Raw genomic sequence first — 19581 nt, 5'->3', positions numbered from 1 at the left:
CTGAGAACTGACTAAAACATAGACAATTAACTTTGGAAAGTCTAATACAAACATTGAATGTCAACTTATGCCAGAGACTGTATATAAATTAACCCTAAAGGTGATCAGTTTACTAAACTGAACTTATTGAAGCAATTATTGATGGTACTGGACTGAATGCTCTAAGCTATTGGACATCTTTTACTTGAAATACAAGTACTTGGCATCTTGGAACATAATGCTACAACAAGGGAAATTCTGGGATGAAACAAAATCTACCCTTCAAGCCATCTTAGAAATAGTGAGATCCCATAATGAACAGGTGAAACCATTTAAGGAGTAATTAAAGAAGGACTATATTCAACAGGAGACAGGGAATAATGAGCAAGGAAATGTAAGGGTGGAGGATGATGTATGCCAACCAAAAGAAGGGCTGGAGGAAACCAGAGGGAAAAATTTGGGAGATTTAATTCTAATCCTAGAACTGAGAATAATTTTAACTGTTTTAAGGGAAGAAAAGGGGAGAAAATCGGCAGAATTAATTAAAAATAGCTTGGAAGATCTATTGGAGATAGATCAAGGGTATAAAATGCTTTTTCAGAGGACACAAGGGATGGCAGACTGTTTAGAGAGATAGAAATAAGAATTGGGAAAAGACAAATAAGAGAAGGAATTACTTACAAAGATGAAAAGGGAAAATATTAAGGTGGCTCTCAACACTGAAATCATGTATATACTTAACTTCTGGAATTGTAAAGGGGCATATTTTATATATTAAAAAGGGAATTAAACTGAAATAAGGGATCATTAATCGGGGTAAAGGCATAACATGGTGGTTTTTAAGGTAAATTGAAGCTAGATTACTTAATTAATATACATTAGATATGATATTGATATAGACATGATAGAAAAAAATGGCTAAACAATTATATAAAGAAAATCTGTATAAAATACTTTAGATAACATCTGTTATGTGTTAGGAACCTACTCAATTATTATTGGTATAAAATACAAAGTTTGTCAGTTAAATCAACTCACAATTAATATAGATTTGGAACCAGAATTAATTTTATTAGGTATGTTCCTAGAGGATTTTGAGAACATATAATCTGAGAGCAATATTATGATTGCAGCCAATATTGTATACTAAAATGTACACAGTGTATTTTAGTAATTCACAGATTGCTGCCTTGTCCCCTTCACGGATTGCTGCCTTGTCATGGCGAAGGGGCTTGAGTAACTCAGGGAAGCTATGGGCTATGCCGTGCAGGGACACCCAAGACGGACAGGTCATAGTGGAGAGTTCCGACTAAACGCAATCCACCTGGAGTAGTAATTGGCAAGCCACTCCAGTATCTTTGCCAAGAATGCCCCATGATCAGAAACTAAAGGCTAAAAGATATGACGCTAGAAGATGGGCCCCTCAGGTCGGAAGGTATTCAACATGTTACTGAGAAAGTGCGGAGGACAATTACAAGTAGCTCCACAGCTAATGAAGTGGCTGGGCCAAAGCTGAAAGGGCGTTCAGCGGTGGACATGCCTGGAAGTGAAAGGAAAGTCCGATGCTGCAAAGAAAAATACTGCATAGGAACCTGGAATGTAAGATCTATGAACCTTGGGAAGCTGGAGGTGGTCAAACAGGAGATGGCAAGAATAAACATTGACATCCTGGGCGTCAGTGAACTAAAATGGACGGGAATGGGCGAATTAAATTCAGATGATTATCATATCTACTATTGTGGGCAAGAATCCCGTAGAAGGAATGAAGTAGCCCTCGTAGTCAAAAAAAAGAGTGGGAAAAGCTGTAATAGGATATAATTTCAAAAATGATAGAATGATGTCAATACGAATCCAAGGCAGACCTTTCAACATCACAGTAATCCAAGTTTATGCTCCAACCACCAATGCTGAGAAGACTGAAATTGACCAGTTTTATGAAGATTTACAACACCTTCTAGAACTGACACCAAAGAAAGATGTTCTTCTCATTCTAGGGGACTGGAATTCTAAAGTAGGGAGTCAAGAGATAAAAGGAACAACAGGAAAGTTTGGCCTGGGAGTTCAAAATGAAATAGGTCAACAGCTAATAGAATTTTGTCAAGAGAACAAACTGGTCATCACAAACACTCTTTTCCAACAACACAAGAGGCGACTTTATACATGGAAATCACCAAATGGGCAATACCAAAATCAGATTGATTATATTCTCTGCAGCCAAGGATGGAGATGCTCTATACAGTCAGCAAAAACAAGACCTGGAGCTGATTGTGGCTCTGATCATCAGCTTCTCATAGCAATTCAAGCTTAAACTGAAGAGAGTAGGAAAAACCACTGGGCTACTCAGGTATAATCTAAACCACATCCCTTATGAATACACAGTGGAAGTGAAGAACAGATTTAAGGAACTAGATTTGGTGGACAGAGTGCCTGAAGAACTTTGGATAGAGGCTCGTAACATTGTACAGGAGGCAGCAACAAAAACCATCCCAAAGAAAAGGAAATGCAAGAAAGCAAAGTGGCTGTCCAACAAGGCCTTACAAATAGCAGAGAAGAGAAGGGAAAGAAAATGCAAGGGAGATAGGGAAAGTTACAGACTTCCAAAGAATAGCAAGGAGAGACAAGAGGGCCTTCTTAAATGAACAATGCAAAGAAGTAGAGGAAAATAATAGAAAAGAAAAACCAATGATCTGTTCAGGAAAATTGGAGATATTAGAGGAACATTTTGTGCAAAGATGGACATGATAAAGGACAAAAATGGTAGGGACCTAACAGAAGCAGAAGACATCAAGAAGAGGTGGCAAGAATACACAGAAGAATTATACCAGAAAAATTTGGATATCCCAGACAACCCAGATAAAGTGGTTGCTGACCTTGAGCCAGACATCCTGGAGAGTGAAGTCAAGTGGGCCTTAGAAAGCTTGGCTGACAACAAGGCCAGTGGAGGTGATGGCATTCCAGTTGAACTGTTTAAAATCTTAAAAGATGACGCTGTTAAGGTGCTACATTCAATATGCCAGCAAGTTTGGAAAACTCAACAGTGGCCAGAGGACTGGAAAATATCATTTTACATCCCAATCCCAAAGAAGGGCAGTGCCAAAGAATGCTCCAACTACCGTACAATTGCACTCATTTCACACGCTAGCAAGGTTATGCTCAAAATCCTATAATCCACTGGATTATAGAGAAAGCCAGAGAGTTCCAGAAAAACATCTACTTCTGCTTCATTGACTATGCAAAAGCCTTTGACTGCGTGGACCACAGCAAACTATGGCAAGTCCTTAAAGAAATGGGAGTGCCTCACCACCTTATCTATCTCCTGAGAAACCTATACGTGGGAAGGGAAGCAACAATTAGAACTGGACATGGAACAACTGATTGGTTCAACATTGGGAAAGGAGTACGACAAGGCTGTATATTGTCTCCCGGCTTATTTAAATTATATGCAGAATACATCATGGGAAAGGCTGGACTGGAGGAATCCCGAACTGGAATTAAGATTGTAATGAGGGTGAAAGAGGAGAGTGCAAAAAATGGTCTGAAGCTCAACATCAAAAAAACTAAGATCATGGCCACTGGTCCCATCACCTCCTGGCAAATTGAAGGTTGAAGATATGGAGGCAGTGACAAATTTTACTCTCTTGGGCTCCATGATCACTGCAGATGGAGACAGCAGCCCTGAAATTAAAAGACGCCTGCTGCTTGGGAGGAAAGCGATGACAAACCTTGACAGCATCTTAAAAAGCAGAGACATCACCTTGCCAAAAAAAGTCCGCATAGTCAAAGCTATGGGTTTTTTTGTAGTGATGTATGGAAGTGAGAGCTGGACCATAAAGAAAGCTGACCGCGGAAGAACTGATGCCTTTGAATTGTGGTGCTGGAGGAGACTCTTGAGAGTCCCCTGGATTGCAAGTAGATCAAACCTATCAATTCTGAAGAAAATCAACCCTGAGTGTTCACTGGAAGTACAGATCCTGAATCTGAGGCTCTAATACTTTGGCCATCTGATGAGAAGAGAAGACCCTCGGAAAAGACCTTGATGTTAGGAAAGTGTGAAGGCAAGAGGAGAGGGGGACGACAGAGGATGAGATGGTTGGGCAGTGTCATCAAAGCAACCAATATGAATTTGACCCAACTCTGGGAGGCAATGGAAGATAGGAGGGCCTGGCGTGCTCTGGTCCATGGGGTCATGAAGAGTCAGACACGACTGAACGACTAAACGAATGAATGAAAATACAAACATAAACAGTTTAAATGTTTTTAAAAATGTATAGATTTTGAAGAGACAACTAAGACACCAATATGCAAAAAACCAAATAATTATAAGCAACCCATGTAACACAATGTTTAACAAGCACGAGTTGAAAGCCGATAGAATTTATAAAAAATTTTAAAAAGAATTCTACTCAGAGAGTGCTTCTCAATGGCTTCTTCACAAACTGGGAGGATGTAACAAGTGGAGCACTTCAAGGCTCACTCCTAAGTCAAGTGATGTTCAACATTTTTATTAATGACTTGTATGATGAGGTGCAAGAAAGAAGATACAATCTGAATATGAGCCAAAAGTGTGGTGCAGATGCAAAAAAACCCACAAAACCAATTCTATTTTAGATTGCATTAATGAAAGTATAGTCTCCAAAACTGTATTTCTTCTCTATTTGTCACTAGTTAGGCATCAACCTGAGTACAGTACTGTGTCCAGTTCTGGACATGCACTTTAAGGATTCAGACAACCTGGAAATACTTTAGAGGAGAGCAAGATGGATTACCAGAGGACTGGAAACCAAGTTCCTATGAGGAAAAAACTGAAAGAACTGGGCATGTTTAGCCTTGAGAAAAGAGAGGTACTAGAGCATTCTTCAAATACTTTAAAGATTGTCATGCAGAGGAGGGGCAGGAACTGTTCTCAATTATCGCAGAGTGCAGGGCATGTAATAATGAGCTCAATTTACAAGAAGTCAGATTTTACTTGAATATCAGGAAAAACATCCCAATTATTAGAGCAATACGGCAATAGAACCAATTACCTCAAGGAGGTGGTGAGTGCTCCAACACTGGAAACATTCAAGAGAAAATTAGACCAACTGTCTGTCAGATACAGTTGGAATTAAGAGTCCTGCATTGAGCAGGAGGTTGGACTCAATGACCTTCTAGGCCCCTTCCAAAGGTCACAGTGAAGCTACAGAAGGCAAACAAGTCTTTCCCAAGCCCTCAAGGAGCCTGCAGAAAGTTGGATGCAGGTAGGAGTGGTCCTTTTGTCAACATGACAACTGTCCAGTACTGCTGTGCCTTTTTGTGTTGGGAGCTACACTGAGAAGTCAGAGCTCCTCACTGTCACCCTCTATCTGTCTCTTGCTGAGATGAATCACACAATCTTTGTGTGCTGCATGTCCTCAGGCTAAACAGCTCATGGAAATGCAAGCAATGTTTAGTCATAGCTAGAAAAAGATCTGCTGGGGAGGAGGAGGTGGTCTTTTCCTTTATTGCACTTGCAGCCTGAGCACTATTTCTTATTTTTATGTCTTGCTAATTATCTTCATGTCTGTACTCCATGGGGGGGGGGATGCCACTGGGAAGAGGGAGCCCCAGACAATTAAAACATCCAGTGCTATGCTTGTGCTGTGCTGTGATACATGGTCACAGTGAGCAATGTTGCGCTGTGAGGATCGCTAGACTTGGTGCGTCACCGTCAACTGCCTGAAGCTGAGAGGAGTCCAGGTTTTGCAAACATTGCAGAGCCTGTGGGATGGATTTATTTTAGGGTTACGCTGAAGAAGTAAAATTAAATATTAAGAAAGGCAACACGCTTCTCTGCCTTCCAACAAGCAGGCAGGGCTTCAAAGTTATCTTTCAAAGTCACTTAATTTAATGTGGATCATTTTAGTGCCTCATTCTATTTTAATAAAACATACTCTAAATTGCTATTGTATGCCTCAGTATCCATGGCTCCCGCTTTCCAGGTGCAGAAATTAATACATTTATCTTGCTTTTCCATTATAGCTTGTGGTGGCAAAACCCAATTTGCTCACTTGTGGACTTGCAGTAGTTCCCCATTTAATTCAGAAGTAAAATGCTCCATGTCCTTGTCCCAGAGTAAAGGAATACCATAAATATACACTGAGAGATTAGCTATCTGTGATGGATGTCTACAAGGACAGGGTGTGTTCTAACCTTTCTGCTTGTTGAACCCTTACTGAGGTAGGTAAGTAAACAGGAGAGGTAAGCTCTCTTAGTTGTGCAAACTGTGTGGCCACCATCTTTTCAGAGATTGGTATGTGTCTCCCTTTGGAAGGCTCCTGCTGTTGCGTAAGATTTGTGTTTACGGATTTTGAAGGCTACAGTCCCGTGCATGTTTACTTAGGAGTAAGCCCTCCTGAATGTCATAGGACTTGCTTCTCAGAATAAGAAGCACAATTAAACTAATAATTAAACACCGCGGCCAACAATAATATTACTGTTAGGGGGAAAGATGGCAATGTAAAGTAGGGTTCCCCAATGTGTCTGTTCTTCAAGTAAAGAAGCCTATTTATGGGGCCTCTGAGATCTTCAGGGATGGATCTTGATTAAACTTTGCTTGACTTGGATGTGAAGCCCAACCAAAATAATTTGTATTACTATGTTATGTACCAGTGATTCATTGTTATTCTTTTTAATTGTGGAATGAGCTGAATACCATTCTGTTGTGAGGTGTTTTTTTTAAATCAGTGGCAGACATATGTAAAAATAGCAAAGAGAAAATGAATGGCTCAGAATGTTGAGGACATGATGTTGTAAGAGTCCCCCACGCCTATGCAGACCCTGTTTTGATATTTGCTATGTGATATGATACATACTGCTTCTTCAACAGGATGTAAACCTCCACTGTCAGATCTATGGGTAAGTTGTGTAGATAATCACATCATATGCATTCCATTCCCAGTAATGACAAGAGTTTTTGACATTTGTATTGCACTGTAAGAATCACACACACACACACAAAGAGGGCTAGGTTTGCAATGAATTTTGTCCTTCAAAAAGGTGTGCTAGGGAACCCCCTAGTGCCCCTTGGGTTGCAGCATATTGCAAACTACTACTTGGGATCATATGCTGCATTCAAAAGCAGCATGGAACTACTAGGAGAGGTTGTTTGGGCATCTGTAATGTTGCTGTGTCTTGTTATCATATCAGGGTCTCCATACAGGCATTCTAGGAGCAAGCAATGTCCATACATGAAGAAGAAGAATATTGACAAATGTCGCTGCCACACACACCCCGACCCCATTCTCTCCCTTGCTACTCTTATTACTGGCTGGGATATGTTTTCTTAGCAACTCTATAGAAAAGAATGCAAGCAACCAAAAGATAGAATGTGAATATTTTAATAAATTAATACATTAATAATGCATTCATTTATTGCCAAACCACACAACAGTGGCCAATACTGTATACTTTCAAGAGGTCATGTGTACATCCATCTATTGTTTCAATTAAGAGATTAGATATATTCTGAAAACCATCCAAGTATGAGTTACAGTAGTTAAAAACTAAAATTTTAAATGTCTGCTGCTGCTGCTCATGTGTAGTCTCTATAACGTTCTGACTTTCCATCCAAATAAGAGAAATCTCCCCCAACCCCCTATTTATGATTAGACTGTGTTCAGGTTTTATAAATAGACAATCTAGGATTAAACACACAGGCACTCAGAGGAATTAAAGCAACCGTATGCCAGTTTGCTTAATCCTTCTACATTGCATAATCAGTTCATATAGTGAGTGCCAAAAACATTGCGGGAGTGCTTGGGAAAAAAAGTGCAGTACACTCAAAGCATATTGGCAGATGCTATTTGTCTTTTTCTTTGCTTCCTTCGCCATGTGCTAATATGAACTTTTCATTCCTCGATTTGCTGGTTCAAGTCCAGGACAGATTGATGGTGTCAAAATGGAATAGGTTGTGTTTTGCCAAAGTGGGAAATGTACATCTCCAGAATTTGCGAAGAGAATGCATGGCACAAAAGCTGAGGGCAGATTACCGGAGAAATCTCGCACACTAGCTACTTACAGTAAATACTCATTCTAGGAATGAACTTCCAACAGATTTTTGAAGGCAGCTCCCAGGAGAGAAACAGTGTCCTAAAACAGGGATTTCAGAAGGCATAACGGTAGGTTGAGGAGTTATAAACCCAATGTTATTTTGTTTGCTTGCTTTATGGTAAAATTTCTAATGCATTTCCCACACCTGTGAAGATACCTTTTTTGTTTGTTGAAGTGGCAGTAACCCTATGATTAAAAAGAGATAGATATGTAATAATAGCATATGTTTGCATGGAATATGTAATTAGAGTTACAGCAAACATACAAAACACACAGCTTAGTACATATCCCATGGTTGAGGGTGTTCTGAACATGGCCAAATAAATAAAATAAAATAAAGTGTTAGAATGTGACTGTGTGCAAGAAAAATGGCCAAAGAAAGAATAAAATCAATGAATATAAGAGATAACAATGCTTGTAGATACCTATCAAGTGTCACATAAATGCTTGCCAAAAATCATGCTTAAGTTATTTTAGGTCAACTAGATTCTGTACTGGTGCATAATTCAGGGAACATGCCACCATGCCATTTCCAAAATTATTGTAACCAAAATTACTACTATTATTAGCATAAACATTTCTGGACAAAGTGTACCCCCTTCTGCATGTCAATGTGAGAGAAGCTGAAGTGATAAGATTCCAGTGTCTTTCAGAACTTCATGACATTTGAAGACATTATAGTTTTACTTGACATCCCACAATGTAGTAAGTAGGGATTGGACCTCTATAGGCGAGCTGTTTTCGCGTCTGGTGGTAAAGCCTCGGATTAACTGGAATAGATCATAGGTACCTAAGAGGATAAAAATTCACAAAACCCCCATCTAGTGGGCATCAGTGATGCAGGTGATGAGACGTCAAGGAGCAAAAAAGTGATACAAGTGAGAATACTGGGTTTGTATGTTAATCTCATCAAATGATGATGTCTCATTTTGCCTGCTCAGTTTTATGAGACATATTCCCTAGGGTAAAAAAAATGTTTTGCATTTTTGTTAAATTCCCTTAGCTGTGCAGGTATTCAGAGAGCAGAATAGCTTCAAGTTCCTCAGTTTAGTCCACCACTACTTCTCACCAACCAGCACTTAAAATCTCAGTAACTCACATCAGTAATAGAAAGAATATATTGTATTAATTACAATAGAACAGATCAAACAGGAAACTGACAAAACATGGCTGCCTGCAGCAAAAAGACTTCAAGAGACTCACTGATTCTAACAGACTATGAGAGGAGGAAAAAAGAGACAGGGCAGAAAGGCAGGAGGGAACTATTGCTTAGTGCTGGACATATTAACAGTCACCTCAGCCCAGAAAGGTCCCTCACAGACATATCTACTAAAGATAGCATGCGAGGTTGCAATAACTCCAACGAAAATAGGCTTCAGGTTGTAACATTAGTATTTACCTTATTTGAACTATGCAGGAAACTATTCAACAGAATAATCTTTTTTCCTAATATCATCATGAGTACAGCAAAATTGATCAGGAGTTTTATGTAAAGTTTAAGTCAATGGCAAACAGGATTATAGTTAAATGAAACTGGGTTAGTAAATACTGTTATATGCACCAAGTTGCTTCTGTTTTATGGTGACCCTAATACCGTTTTGGAGGTACAGTTGTAACCAAAATTATTCAACCTCCATTGCAAATCAGCTTTATTGTCAAAATTTATAGACTTTTCAGCAGTTTGCAATAAACAAATCAAACAAAACAATTGAAACAGCTCAACACAACAAATATTTCAAGTAGTTTCCCCAAATTCAACTGAAAATGCAACTTTGACTATAAGGTAAAGGTAAACATTCCCCTTGACATTTAGTCCAGTCATGTCCGACTCTAGGGGATGGTGTTCATCCCCACTTCCAAGCCGTAGAGCCAGCGTTTGTCCAAAGACAGTTTCTGTGGTCACATGGCCAGCGCGACTAGGCACGGAATGCCTTCCCACCGAGGTGGTGCCTATTTATCTACTTGCATTTTTACATGCTTTCGAACTGCTAGGTTGGCAGAAGCTGGGACAAGCAATGGAAGCTCACTGTGTCACATGGATTCGATCTTATGACTGCTGGTCTTCTGACCTTGCAGCACAGAGGCTTCTGCGATTTAACCCACAGGGCCACCACGTCCCTAACTTTGACTATAGACTTCATTAAATTCTCAGTTTAATTTGGGGAAACCACTTGAAGCATTCATTATGTTGAGCTACTCCAATTGCTCTTGTTTGATTTGTTCATTCCAAACTGCTGAAAAGTCTGTAAATTTTGGCAATAAAGCTGATTTGCAATGGGGGTTGAATAATTTTGATTACAACTGTAGTATGTTAGGCAGACTCAAGGGGTGCTGGCTTTGTTCTGGTCTGCTTGATCAACATGAATATAGCAGGGCCTGCTTGTTAAAGGCATTTCCCCCCTCGCAGGTCTTTCCTCCCTCCATAGTTGTCAGTGACAGCAGCACATGAGTACAGCATCTTGCTCTTGTACCTTTAATGTCACAGCTTTTGCGGGTGGGCATTGGGGTGGATCCAGGGGGTGAAGATGGCAGGCATGGACTTACTTATCCAGATGTTTGAAGAATCTTGTCAAGGGCAGCAAAGGCACTGTTAGGCCTAGCTTCGGGGGCCAGCCTTGCCCTGAGTAACAGGGAGCCACAATGTGGCATACACCCATCTGGTCTCCATTAGACTGTCACTCCTGGTTGAACCACAGCAAACGGCCTAGTGAGCAATTAAAACAGTTGTGCATCTGGGATTAGTGAGTTCTATAAGAATAAAAATATGCATTTGGACAGACCCTTGGGCATCCCAATGCTCTGTATTCATTCCCAAGCAGCACTGCAGATACTGCTTCTGCAGCTTACAACACTGTGGCCTTTTTATCTCCAAAGGTTTGTTGTGTAGCATGGACCTTTGTTCCTGCACCCAAGGCCTGCTCAGCTTTAGGTGCACAGTCTTCCATAGATCACACTCTCAATAGAGATGATTGTCCCAAGGCCTTCATACATATCTCAGGGTGTCAGTCTGTAATTTAACAAACGGCGTAATATCTTATTCACATGGAATTTTTTTGGAGCATAGAAAACAAGTTGCCGGTCTGAGCCATAAAGGTATTTTGATTGGCCAAAATGTTTCTATTTCATTAGTCTGCCTGGTGAGCAATTAAAACAGCTGTATATCTATGATTAGTGAGTTCCATGGGAATAGAAATGCCCCTTCATGAACTTAGTTTTTAGCAATTTCAGCCTAGTTTTATTTTTAAAAGTATATTTGTATTTTATATCTGCATTTTCTGAGAAATAGTCAATGTCTTACATCAAGCATAATGCAGAGACCCTCTGGCCTGTAGAAATCTGAAGGATGAACATTTTCATCTGAGTCTCTGGAAAGTACTTACAAATGGATTAACTTGCAGACAATTAGGACTAAGAGAAGGAATTCTATAAATACTGTAGGTTATTACTACTTCTGGGTTATTGTGTTACTGAATCACAAGTATTTCTTGTCATAGAAAATGTATTCTGTAGCTTTTCTATTCTATCTTCCATTTACCCACCAGTATTACAAATAAATAAGCCTAATACAATGCTTCAGTTGCTTAATTTTTCCCTAGGCTCCATCTCCCGGGTGCCTACTTTTAAAACCATTCAACATTAATGGAAATCATTCCATCAGCAATACTAGATGAATGAGGCACAATTTGGTATGTTTCTGGAACTCTCCATTTAGAATCCACCACTCCTTTTTCTAAGTGCTTTGTAACAAATATGGAGGAGGAAAGAGGTGTCCTCTGAAAGGCAATGCCATCTTCCATTAATATCATCTGACTAATCAAGACAATAATGTCATTGATTTTTAGGACATAGATATGAAGGAACAGAGGAAGCTAAGACATCACTGACTGCATAGCGTGACTTCAAAAAAAAGAGGGGTGGGGGAGTTTTAAAATGGTCCAAAAGAATTATTTTTTTAAATTATATTTTAAATTATATCTTTCACGAACTGTTTTTGGTTTTCTTAGCTTTATTCTTTGGCCTTTGAAAGGGAAAGAAGTAATAACTAATATGCAAAATATGGAGAACCCTCAATTCTCAAAATAGATACTTTACTATATGAATTATGATTTGTCTTCAGGCATCCCATCTCTCCTGACTTATAACTTCAGCTATCAAATATATAGTAAAACTTCATCTTAAAATATTATGGTGTAACCGTAACAGTGGGATCCTATTCATAGTTATTGAAAAATAAATACCACTGAGTTAAATAGGATTTGCTTCTAGGTATAGGATTGCAGTTGAAGGCTCACTACAATTGGCTTATGGGATCATTATTTTCCCTTCATCCATCCCCATAAATGCAAAGCAGCTTATAACAAATTTATACCAGACATACATACAATCAACAGGGAATTTTTTAAAAAAACAAGCTTCTATATATGTGCTAATCATATTACCTAGTGTGACCACTAAGTTCCTTTTGTGTGTGTGAATAACATGACCCTAATTTGCATCATATATACCGTTAAGGTATTTTGGTTCCTTTGCATTCCTCACCAACTTTTCTGGATATCACAAACACCATGAGGGGGTTGCAGGAGATGTTTTCCTAACCTATCGAACTTATGTTAACATCGAGGCATTGTTCTCTGGCCTCCTGGAGCTACTCAACTACCTAGAGTAAAATGGAGCTGGCTCAGCACTTTACTTTAACAAAGCAGAGTCAAGAAGAAATGAAGAATTGGGTAGCAGTGGTATTGCTTCCATGCTGAATAGACATCAGCTATAGGTCAGTTCTAGAGAGTTTCTGCTTCTTTGCAAATATGTTCAAACAACGTGTACAATATACATCAAGAATTCTTATCGTTCAGTCCAGAAAAATACAGGACCTGGTAAAGTTGAAGAAATAAATGGCAAATTGTTGCAGCAATTTTATATAATGTATTATGTAAATCCACACCTGGCTTTGTCTATAAATTGTATACTTGTCCACTGTTGTTCCTCTGGCATTTGTTTTCACTTGTGTGTGTCAAATATGCTCACAACTTGAGAATCTTATAACTTGAACTAAATAAGGTTTGTGAATGTAATCATTCTTCCTAAAGATGAACTCTTTTAGAACTCATTTTCACAGGGTTGTTATGGATACTTGTAGAAAAGGCAAGTCAAATCCATCCAATTTGACCAGGTTTGGCTATAATAATTGCTTATTTTCTGGATGTTTTTCAACATCATCCCCAAATAAGTATTTATTTTCAAGTGGTTTCAGAATAATGGTTCCAGATCTAGATCTGTTTGGGACTTGAGGTTTATATGCTTTCCTCTATGAATGAGATGCTTTTAAGAAAATGATCTAATCTTAATTTTTTAGATCATGTTAATCTAATAATATCTAAACGTAGTCCATTGGAGCAAGGATGCACAATTGGCAGACCTTGGTCGGATCTCATGCACTCCTCTGCCTAATGTTGGAAGCCCTCTACAAGTAACCAGTTCAGGCATGAATGGGTGACTTGTTCTTTACCCGTTACGACTACTAGGTCTGACCAAGGGAAAAGGGGAGAGAGTGAAGGGATGGGTTGACCGTTTTTCTGTCCCCCAACAGTTCTGAGCCCTGCTCAGAAGGGCAGTAGCTAGGGTGTGGTGATTGTGGCTTTACTGTAGGGCAGCTGCCAGATTTTGAGCAAACTTCCTGAGACTTCCATAATGGGACAGCAGCCTGGTCTGCTGCTACAGGAGAAGACAATGAGAGATCAGGCTTCCAAGGCAGCTCCTGACTACGGCTGGTTGGTTTTACTTCTGTGTGTCAACACTTGATTCAAACTTATGCTGATACTCCCCAGGGTTTTCTAGGTATAAAAGACTCAAAAATGGTTTACCATTCCCTTCTTCTGGGAGCACCCTTGGACGTGCAGTTTTCCTGAAGCCGCACAGGCTGGCCCTACTCCCAGGAAGCACAGTGGAGAATCAAACTCCTGACTTCTGGTCCTGCTTCAGAATACTGTACTCAGTTTGCTAACCTATCCAGCCAGTTTAATGCTGGTGAGATGTAATTCAGCCAATCTTTTCTTTGTTTGAGAACACAGACTTCTGAAGAATAAGTCCTGAAGACTAATCACAAAGCAAGCTAATTTGTAGATTACATGAGGTGGGAAAGACTCCTGCTGTGTGCATAGATACTCTCATCAGTTAAAGAACTTGCTCTTCTAATCAAGCTTTACCTATAATGTCTGTTTGATTTTCCTCATGGGTCAGATGTTCATTCCAGTTCTGGGTTCTCAAAAACCCAAACTCTCTTTCTCCAAAATCACTGTGATTATTAGGATGTTTACACAATATTCCTCAACAAATCTTGTCTGGATTGTTCTGAATGATCTGGTCTAGTCTGGAGTTTTAGGAAGTGGACGAAATATGTTAGCAACTATTTTTTCCCCCTCTAGTCTGCAATTTTCTGGAGGCCTTTCAGTCCTTTCTATTTATTTATCTCTCTCTCTTGTTTTTTCTTTTATAGGTCAGGGATGCACACAAGGATATGGGATTATGAATGAATTTGATGTAATGGAACACACACTCTGCTTCATTCTCTTTTTTGTTCAATGAATGCAGGCCCTTGTGCAGATCAGACAGCTGAAGGATGTGCGGGATCTACGAATGAAGTGAAGCAATTGGAAGCTGCCACAAACTGAAAATGTGCCAATCCAGAATTATTTTCACATCCCTTATATTAAAATGGAAGGAAAGGCAGGAGAACAGAAATGGTCTACTATACAGATCCTATCTACTCTATTGTGTCCATTGTGGAAGACAGTTGGAATGGTGAGGTTTAGTGTGGAAGGCTCTCTGTGCCCAGTTCTTTTGACCTGGGGTTGCTTGGGAAGGTGTAAGGCAGTTTACTCCAGATTTTCTGGGCTAAGAAATTTGGAAGTGTTCAGGTGTACCCAAGTCAGATTATTGTAGCAGGTGCTATGCTTTGATCTGTCTTTTGATGTCTGGTTTAATTATCAGTTTGCTTATTCCTGTGATGCTCTGTTATCCTTTTGCCAGTTAGTGAAATTTAAACATCTGAAAATGTGGCCGTACAGAGATTCATTCATGAACAGGTGCATGCCCTGTAAAGGTATAGTGATAGAATATACCAGATGGGCGGGATATAAATCGAATAAATAAATAAATTAAATAAATAAATAGAAGGGCTAGGAATCTTAGCCATCTTGACATACACCTGCTCCAGAGAGGCAAAACCGCTGACTCCTAGAGGTCACCTGCTTGCCATTGATCTGGGGCTCCCAACAACAGAAGGGGAGTAAGGTTAATCTTTGTCTGTACTCTGCTACTGTGTTCCTTTTCCTTTTTGTCCTTATGTCTTTTTCTCCATCATATGTGTTCACTGTCACGATTTCCAAAATAATCCTTTGTCAGCCTTGACAAGACAGTTGTCATTTTGTTATGGGCCATCAAGTTAAAACAGATTTATAGCAACCTTAATAGGACTTTCAAGGTCAGTGAGGTATTTAAGGAGTGGTTTTATGAATTCTACACCCCCCAAGTGAGTTTTGCATGGCCTAGTGGGGATTCAAATCCTGGTTTCAGAGTCCTAACCTACCACTTTATCCACTACACCACACTGAATACTTATGACAAGGCATTTACTGAGAGTTATTTCTGATAAAACAGGTATAAGGTAATAATCTCACATTCCCAATCATTCTCACAAGTACCAAATAGTGGTACGGAACAACATTTTGAACTTTGCTTTATTCAGATTATTTGGGATTTTGCAAGGCATTTTTTCTTTTAAAAGAAAAGAAAAAAGTAATTCAAGCATTAGGAAAAAAATTCTTGAGAGAACTGGGTTTAAAAATAGGTTTCTATGACACGCTCTGATGTTGTATTTTTAAAAGTGTGCTTCAATCATGGCCCTTTCTGTGAAGGTGTTTTTAACCTGCATCTTTCAAATAAAATGAACTTCTGGAGTAATAATCCACCTACTCTATAACAGTGCATGTTTCTTCTGTTGATATAATAATCTTAGAACTGGAGAGCTGGAAGGGACCCTTTGGTTCATCAAGTCCAGCCCCTGTCAAGGAGGCCCAGCGGGGGAATCAAACTCCCAACCTCTGGCTCTGCAGCCAGAGACCTAAATGACTTACTTGTCGACTATAAGAGCAGCCCTCAGTGATTGCCAAAGGAGACTCCCCCCCCCCCAAATTTTAATTGAAAAATAAATAAAGATAGAATAAGTTCCTGTAAAGTCAGAACAAAGCCTGCTGGGTGGAGGAGAAAGGGTTACTTTTTCCTCAAAAGGATTTTACCTATTTAAATACAGAAAGAAGGGAAAAACCCCAGCCATTTTAGGTACATGAATATTTATGAACTAGCCCTTGTCAGTTTCACACAGCCCAAACATATATTATAAGTTGAGTCGTCATCACCACCACCACCATCATCATATGCCGTCAAATCAATTCTGACTTATGGTAGTACCTTTTTCAAGGCATTTCAGACAGAGAATACTCAGAAGTGGTTTACCGTTCCCTTCTTCTGGGGGCACTCTGGGTTTGTGCACCTGCCCAAGGCCACACAATCTGGCTCTACTCACAAGAGGCACAGTGAGGAATCCAACCTTTAGTTCTACAACCAGATGTTTAAACCACTGATCAATTCAGCCAGCTCCAGATTCTAAACTATTAAAACTTGCAGGGTTTCCTCCTCTTAAGTTCTCAAAACAAAACCTTCCCTAACATCTTTTCTTGTTTTAAGGCTTGGTGCCCGTGCTGTTGTGCGAGGGCACCTAGAGACAAAGAGAGAGAGAGAGAGAGAGAGAGAGTTAAAAATGAGAGGATGAAATTGCCACTTAAAATTGCTTTCTTTTTTGTGTATTAAGTTAGTTCTGCTGTAGCCACGCCTTCTGAAAATCAGGAGAGCTATATTAACAAGCTGCAAACAAGGGTGTTTGACAATTTCATTCTGTCTACTGATTCCATGTGGCCAGTTAAAGTGAAGTTACCCAGGGAAACCTGACTTCCCAGGTGTAATTTTACATAGGATGCATTTGCATTTAGTAGTTTAGCACTTAAGTTGTCAAAGTTTGAAATCGGATGTATATAGAGTGTTAAAATAATTAACAATAATAATTCTAATAATAATTAAGTCTTAATTAATAAATAATTAAGAAAAATTAGCCTTGAAAACAACCATGCTTTTAAATTTGAGACTTGAATAATAGTTTACTATAATAATTTCAAAACAATTAATAAGCTCTGCAGGCCACAAGGACACTGAAGAATAACAATTCCCATCAGTTATCTGGAAGTCAGTCATGGCAACTGGATTTCTTATTAGGTTGAAACATTTCGCTACTCATCCAAGTAGCTTTTTCTGTCTGAGGAGAATTGGTAGGAAACCCCTGATGTATCCTCCGCATTGGTTTCACTTTCTCCTGGTCTGAATAGGTTAGTCAAAGGACGGGACAGAGTGATTGAAAATCCCACTTTTGCAGTCCTTGTCCACCCATTGTCATGGGTCGTTAACAATTGTTAACAGTGGTCTTTCAGGTGGGTGTGGTCCTAATCTTTCTGGGAACAGATGAAAGGGCAGCATTGTTGTATCACAATCTATCTCCTATTTATCATGTTTCCTTTTCATCCATCCCACTGTTAACAACTTGAGCAGAAAGGAGAGATTCATTGGCTATTCTGCTCACCTTCATCACTGATTTTGCAGAAACAACTTCTGATCTGTTGTTTTTGCATTCTTTGATAAGAAATTAGTTAATTTGTCCTATGATTTTTCTGTTACTGAAAGAAAGAAAGAAAGAAAGAAAGAAAGAAAGAAAGAAAGAAAGAAAGAAAGAAAGAAAGAAAGAAAGAAAGAAAGAAAGAAAGAAAGAAAGAAAGAAGTCTTTAACTTCCCTGATCTGAAAATATTGTCGAAGAGTTACGCTATGACACTTTGTCCTGGGCTTTAATTGATGTGTGGGAAGCTAGGGAGGTTGCTCAGAGGGCTATCAAGGAGGCTGCCAGCTGCCACATAACGGTACAATGAGAGACATAACACCCACACGTACACCCACACACTTTACGAGTAAAGTAAAAACAAGAAACCTGAGTTTTATCCTTAAGAACTTCAGAATTTCTCCTACTTTTAAATTCTTTGTAAAGGAAATGGCTTTTCTTGTCTGATTGGGTGGGGACGGTCAGAGTTCAGATGGAAGGAATTTTCACCACAGCACTAACAGCTTTATAATTTGCTACAACAAACAGAACTTCATTTTGGCCTCTTGAGTCTACTGCCGCTAGTTCTTTTTCTTTTTTGTACCAAAAATCCCCAAGATTTTAGGCTTTCCTTAAAGTGAAGATGCTTCCAAAATCTTGATCACTTTGTCTGCACTTTTCTTCATCTTTTCCTGCTTTGCTGCATGTTTCCACACACCTCCCCCCAAGAAGGGCAACCAGAACTATATATGTACAGCATCCAAATATAGCTGGACGTACCAATAGTTTATGTGAAAGCATTATTATGTCTTTTCAAAATCCCTGTCCTAATAATCCCAGGAATTTGCTTTCCTCCCTCCAGTGCCATTACACACCAAGCTGAGGTTTTCATTAAGCTTTTCCCTATGAACTTTCCTTTATCCTATACATTTAAGTTCCATTTTGTAAAACAATTGTTGAAAGTTGACCTTTCCTTTAGGCTTCTGATGGAAAGAAAGAAAGAAAGAAAGAAAGAAAGAAAGAAAGAAAGAAAGAAAGAAAGAAAGAAAGAAAGAAAGAAAGGAAGGAAGGAAGGAAGGAAGGAAGGAAGGAAGGAAGGAAGGAAGGAAGGAAGGAAGGAAGGAAGGAAGGAAGGAAGGAAGGAAGGAAGGAAGGAAGGAAGGAAGGAAGGAAGGAAGGAAGGAAGGAAGGAAGGAAGGAAGGAAGGAAGGAAGGAAGGAAGGAAGGAAGGAAGGAAGGAAGGAAGGAAGGAAGGAAGGAAGGAAGGAAGGAAGGAAGGAAGGAAGGAAGGAAGGAAGGAAGGAAGGAAGGAAGGAAGGAAGGAAGGAAGGAAGGAAGGAAGGAAGGAAGGAAGAAAGAAAGAAAGAAAGAAAGAAAGAAAGAAAGAAAGAAAGAAAGAAAGAAAGAAAGAAAGAAAGAAAGAAAGAAAGAAAGAAAGTGCCTTTAACTGGCCCTATTAGGAAGGACTCAATGACATTTACAACTCACTTAAAATGCTTTAAAAAAAACACACACACACACACCAAGAACAAAACATAATGTGTTAAAGTAAGTAAACCAGAAAGAGAATTAGGTCATTAGTGACCATAACTGTTCCTGCAGTATTATTAAATATCCCTACATGTCTTGTCTTTTCTGGCTGAACTTCTTCGTGGGTGCCTAGCAACTACTGCCTTCCAAATGGCTCACGATGACCGTCTTCTGAATATAATCCACAGAGCATGGACAGAGTTCCTACTCCAGTCCTCTGAAGATGCCAGCCACAGAGACTGGAGAAACGTCAGGAAGAACAACCTTCAGAACATGGCCAAAGAGCCCCAAAACCCCACAACAACCAAAA

At 39.4% G+C, this 19581-nt stretch overlaps 1 long non-coding RNA gene across 1 annotated transcript; it reads left to right on the top strand.

Moving 5' to 3' along the window:
- The first annotated feature begins 3624 nt into the window (after nt 1-3624).
- LOC144585938 (uncharacterized) lies at nt 3625-18898 on the top strand. Its single transcript, XR_013540572.1, has 2 exons — nt 3625-8114; nt 14540-18898. It is a non-coding gene; the product is annotated as an uncharacterized LOC144585938 (long non-coding RNA).
- Nucleotides 18899-19581: the final 683 nt, after the last annotated feature.

Source organism: Pogona vitticeps, chromosome 1 (assembly GCF_051106095.1).
Source record: "Pogona vitticeps strain Pit_001003342236 chromosome 1, PviZW2.1, whole genome shotgun sequence".
NCBI lineage: Eukaryota > Metazoa > Chordata > Lepidosauria > Squamata > Agamidae > Pogona > Pogona vitticeps.
This window is presented reverse-complemented; position numbering and strand designations above follow the sequence as displayed.